Consider the following 6,000-nt stretch of genomic DNA (forward strand, 5'->3'; position numbering starts at 1 on the left):
CTATGGTGCTTTAGGCCCCCTTCAGAACTGGAGTGGTGTAGTGTTGAGTGTGTGGTTGGGGTCCTGGGCAGTACTCCATCCTTACCTGGGAGAGGAGATACCACACCTCGTTCTGAGGTGCAGTACCCCTGTGACGACTGAACCCTCAGGGGCGTCACATTCTTCCCTGGTGAAACACAGCACGTCCACGGGCTGCAATAGAGCAAAGACATGGTATATTTCAGACATTCAAAAATTTAAATTATTTTTAAACAATAACAATCTTCCCTTTATGGGAGGCATTTTTCTTAAGCGTTGCAGGTTATACGTGATAAATATAAAGGCATTGTATATATATAAAACAGTAGAAAATATTGTATAAATGCAAGTTCAGCAGCATGAGGGACCTGTCCAAAGCAAACCCTCAACGTAGGCCCTGGGGTGGCTGCAGGGCATGTCGATCCTGAGTTGGACCTCCACTTGTGCCACACCAGACAGGTTTTTGTTCTCAGGTCTGGTGTTGTGCATATAAAACCAATAGGGGGCACCTTAATAGGTGCAAACTATATACAATTAAGTTTGTTGACTGCTCACTGTACGCAGGAACAATGTCTTAGTAAAACATATAACTGGGAGGTAAGGAAGTCCAGCCTCCGGTGCCGCACTAGTGATGGTATCCCTACCGGGGGTACGGCTCGTGCTTGCCCATGGATCCTGACCGATCACCCGTGGCAGGGCGCATCTTCCTTAAACACCCGATGCACCTCTAGGGCGTACAACCCACGTATTCCGTGGTGGCGGGTGTATGAGGCCAAGTCTCCAGGGTAGAGATTGCGGTCGGGGTGGCCTTGCTCCAAGTGGGGCTCAACGTCCCGCCGATTAACAAAAACATCATGTTTGAACTGGGGCTGCGGATGAAGCCCCATCCCGCTTCCTGGCGAAACCGGACGATAAGTCCTTCCTCCCGGGGGCTGGGACAGAAGCCCTCCGCCTGTCTGGCTTGGGCCTTAGCGGCTTTTGACCGCACCTCCAGTTGTTCACAGTGGACCCTCCGGGCACGTCGTTCCCTCTCTAGCTGGAGGAGCTCGCGTTCACAAAACTCCTTCCGCTGTCGAGCTTCAGCTTGGGTCTCCCGGGGAAACCCCATTAGACCCCCCCCTGGTTGTCAAATCTAAATTCCTCCCCTCCTGGGCAGGCAACCGGGGGTGCTGGCAACGGCATTAATGGGGGCCACTGTTGGTCCTCCACCTTCGCGGACCAGTCCGGGTTCAGGTGCATGTACACCCAGGCGAGGGCAGGTGCTGGCGGTTCCGGAGCGAGAGGGGTAGCAGGCCTCCAGAGGCTGCGGCGGCTTGGGCCTCAGGATCCGGGGCCAGTAACTGCTCCCAAACGGTGGCGCCCGGGGATGGAGGCGACGGTAGAAGGTCCAGGAGCAGGTCGGCGTACTCAGCGCCCGGTACCCCTGTGGCGACTGAACCCTCAGGGGCGCCACAGGGGCATCATGTTCTCCTAATATGATGTCTTCATCTGAATTGGTGGATCGATGGAGGGAGACAGATAAAAGTGATTGACATGCTGGCCATGTTGGTAGATACAGGGGCGGAAGCCAGTTTGATTAATGGAACTTCAAAACAATTCAGTGAGTGCAAGGTTATAACTACAGAATTAGGAGGAAAGTAAATTGAGGCAATTCAGGACAGAGCAAAACCAGGAGTTACTGGAGTCTCCACATTGCATGAGAAGGTAAGCAAAGTCCCTATGGGATTTGAGGAGCAGGAGATACCCTTTGAACAATTGATTCCTGAGCAGAGGAAACAAGCGTGGTTTACAGAAGGGTCAGCTAGTTACCAAGGTAACAACCGTGTGTGGAACGCAGTGGGCTATCAGACTACAAGTATACATAGCAAAGAAGTATGGGGAAAAAAGTTGTGGCAAGATATCTGGGCAATTGTACAAATAATTAAATGGACTGTGTTTCATGTTGATGCTATTTGTGCTTCAGATACCCTGGAAAGATTCTTCAACCCAGTAGCAGACGAACAGTCCAAAATATCAGTCACTGAATCCAGTAAAGACTGACACCGCTGAGGAGCTGCTCGGACTAACACCGCTGAGGAGCTGCTCGGACTGACACCACTGAGGAGCTGCTCGGACTGACACAACTGAGGAGCTGCTCGGACTGACTCAATTGGCACAGACCAGAGGGTGCCCATCAGGTTAGATGTAATCAATGAAACAATTATGAAATGTCCAGTATGCCAACATTCGCAACAAAGACCTGTCCCCCATGTTGTTAGGGGTCAGATAGCCCGAGGTAAACTACCTGGACAAATTTGGCAGGTAGAGTACGTTGGCCCCCTTCCACAAGATGGAGGATGTGTGTATGCACGGCTGTGGACACATACTCAGGGCATATGATGACTTGTCCGTGTAAAACGGCCAATGCTAACAGTACTATTAAAACCATGGAAACCATAATATTGTATTACGGTATTTCATTGCAAATTCAGAGTGACAATGGTAGTCACTTCAAGAACAGGAAGGTCGCAGAGTTCTGCTCAGAACATAATATTGAGTGGATCTTTCATATCTCATATTATCTTCAAGCCGCAGGATTGATAGAGCGGATGAATGGGCTATTGAAAGAACAGTAGAAGAAATTGGGAAATGGAAACTACAAAGGGTGGAGAAAACATTTAAGTGAAGCCCTTAACATTCTTAATAACAGACCAATTGGAGAACAGGAAACACCGTTAATGAGAATGATTACCCCCAATTTACAGATCATGCCTTTAAAAGCTATTACCACAGGACAGACAGTTCTTTATTGGGAACTAGAGCCAGGGGCTCTGGGACATTATAGAGCCACCCCACAGGCAGCAGGACTAGATTTACACTCTCATGAGGAAATTAGATTAGAAATAGGGGTGGTAAAGGCAATCAGAACTACTATAGGATTACAAATGCCTCCTGAGCATTTTGGTTTTATAGCTCCAAGATCAGGTTTGGCCCTGAGAGGAATTCAAGTGATGGGATGAGTGATAGATCAGGATTATCAAGGTGAGGTCAAGGTACTCCTGTTGAATAGTGGGGATAATGACTTGTTGATCCAAAAAGGAGACAGTATAGCTCAATTAATAATTTTATCTATCCAGAAAATGAAAATAATCAAGGGAACAGCTCCTACAATAATAACAGTTGGAGGAGATAGAGGTTTTGGCTCCACTCATTTTCTGAATGATGGTGCTAAAATCTGGGTGAAGCAACCTGGAGATAAAGGTCCTCCAGAACCTGCAGAGGTGATCGCCCAAGGGGCAGACAATGTGTTAATAGTGATGAAGCCAGGACAAGAGAAGTGGGAACATGTTCCTGCAGACAGGTGATTTCTCAGAGACTAATGTATATATTTCCATTTTAGATTCAAAATTCAAAATTGGAGATGGTGGATGATCGGTTTTACAGGCATGGTCCTTTGGGTCTCTGTCACTACCCAATCGTTATACAGAAGGGAAAGAGAAACGCCGGACAAGGAGATTGAGGCTTTATGGAAAATTAAACAGAATTGATGGAGCTACTTGGCGCAACTGACAAACATGAGCCCTTTTTGTATGACAAAGACTGCTAGGGCTACAAATGTGTTGGAAACTTGTATGGTAGCTATACCAACCCCCTTACGACTGTGGACCAAATTGATAGGGGGATTTATCCAAGATGAGGAGGTGGAAGAAGGAGATGTGTTTCAGAATTATACATACAACCCCTATTATGCTTGTATAAACTGTACTGGAGAAGATTTTATTACTGAAGATATGATCACTATAAAGACTGAAAACATTGCATCTGTTGGAGTTATTCCTTTGGGATATGGCGTTGGATATAAATAATATATGGTTTCAGATAACCAAGGATGGATTGTAGTATGAACATGAAAAATGGCTATTTTATATTTCAAATCCATATTGAAATAAAATAGGAACCAGACATGTCAGCATTTGTAGGTATCCTACCTCAGTAGACTAGGGGTCATTAGTCCAGACATGCTAAAACATAGCTTTAGTTTAAGTTTGCTAACAGTCTGAGGTTTAATCTTTATTACTGAAGGGAATTAGACTGTGTATACACTGTGTTTGCTAGAACCAGAGACAGACAATTTCACAAAATTGTAAATAAGACTACAGGCATATGGCTTAAGATGGAGACGCTTATTGTAGTACCAAAAATATAAGTGGCTATCTGAAACCCATTATGATGTATCCAACCTTTAATTAATATTCTAATTATATATTCTGTGTTAAGGTATACTTTATCTGTGAATGTATCTCACTGATAGATAGCTTCTTAACACAATATACTGTCTGGGAATAAAACCTTGTTCTGATTTATAACCCGGTGTAAGATTTACTCTTATCATATGTAAACATTATGACAGAAGTAGAATGGTCCGTGAACAGGTCTTGTTCGGCATTGCTTATCTGTGATAGCTGGCCACTGTCACAGGATTGGAATGTTGGACAACAACCTATGAACTTTCATGCTTACATAATATTCGGTTGGGTAAGCCTTTTTCTAAAATGTATAAAGCTGTTGAAGAATTCAGTTATGGCAGAAGCATTGTGGACCTGTGAAGAGGACGCTCTTTACAGTGTAGGACCTAGTACGCATTCTCTGTACATCGCTGAACGCTTCTCCAGCTGAAGTTTCTGGACAGATGATGCACATGCTACTACGGAAATCTTTTTCTTCTTCTATCTAATAGTAAGTATGTAACCTTTATAAGTATTTAACCTTTGTAACCTTTAATCTACAAAAGTGTACGCAATATCATAATATCATACTATTCCTTTGATTCTGTATTTTATCTTTCAAATTAACTATTCTAAATAAAATTGCGTTATATTAGAAGTGGTTGCCTTCTTTAAAGCCGTATTCGAACCTTATTGCTAAAAACTTGGCAATACAATGTACACAGTGACTCCACTAGCGGAATAGTGAGAGCAGCTCTGGAGTATAATACAGGATATAACTCAGGATCAGTACAGGATAAGTAATATAATGTATGTACACAGTGACTCTACCAGCAGAATAGTGAGTGCAGCTCTGGAGTATAATACAGGATGTAACTCAGGATCAGTACAGGATAAGTAATATAATGTATGTACAAAGTGACTGCACCAGAAGAATAGTGAGTGCAGCTCTGAGTATAATACGGGATGTAACTCAGGATAAGTACAGGATAAATAATGTAATGTACGTACACAGTGACTCCACCAGCAGAATAGTGAGTGCAGCTCTGGAGTATAATACAGAATGTAACTCAGGATCAGTATAGGATAAGTAATGTAATGTATGCACACAGTGACTCCACCAGAAGAATAGTGAGTGCAGCTCTGAGTATAATACAGGATGTAACTCAGGATCAGTACAGGATAAGTAATATAATGTATGTACACAGTGACTCCACCAGCAGAATAGTGAGTGCAGCTCTGGAGTATAATACAGGATGTAACTATGGATCAGTACAGGATAAGTAATGTAATGTATGTACACAGTGACTCCACCAGCAGAATAGTGAGTGCAGCTCTGAGTATAATACAGGATGTAACTCAGGATCAGTACAGGATAAGTAATGTAATGTATGTACAAAGTGACTGCACCAGAAGAATAGTGAGTGCAGCTCTGAGTATAATACAATACTATAAAGGCTTTATTTTCTGACCTCATGTCGAATCTTTCTGCTGCAGTTACTCAGCATCATGTAGAGAAGTGTAACTACTTTTCAATGCCGCAGGCTCCCTTTTATAAGGTACTCTTTTCCCCTCCTTCAGCTCTGAGACTGCTCCATCCAGAATAAATGTCTATGCTTGTAAATAATAGGATGCATTATTATAACAGATCATTTTTTGTTATGTGAAATTTTTCTTTTTTATTCTAGCTTGTTCTTTGAAAAGTGAAAATGTTCTCCTTGCTGTCCCACACAGCCAATAATTCTTGCCAGCTGCTATTTGCGGCATGCAGGCCCAT

The 6,000-nt window shown here is 43.5% G+C and overlaps 1 long non-coding RNA gene across 2 annotated transcripts in view; it reads left to right on the forward strand.

Moving 5' to 3' along the window:
* The window catches only part of LOC141270908 (uncharacterized), a 135,512-nt gene extending 130,776 nt beyond the window's left edge, over window positions 1-4,736 (forward strand). For both annotated transcript variants that reach the window (XR_012321756.1, XR_012321757.1), the window contains exons 2-3: window positions 1,982-2,195; window positions 3,398-4,736. This is a non-coding gene — a long non-coding RNA (uncharacterized lncRNA). The remainder of the gene's footprint in view (window positions 1-1,981; window positions 2,196-3,397) is intronic.
* Window positions 4,737-6,000: the final 1,264 nt, after the last annotated feature.

The sequence above is a fragment of the Phyllobates terribilis genome, unplaced genomic scaffold (genome assembly GCF_046119375.1).
Source record: "Phyllobates terribilis strain yellow unplaced genomic scaffold, ASM4611937v1 Scaffold_5__5_contigs__length_657084704, whole genome shotgun sequence".
Lineage (NCBI taxonomy): Eukaryota > Metazoa > Chordata > Amphibia > Anura > Dendrobatidae > Phyllobates > Phyllobates terribilis.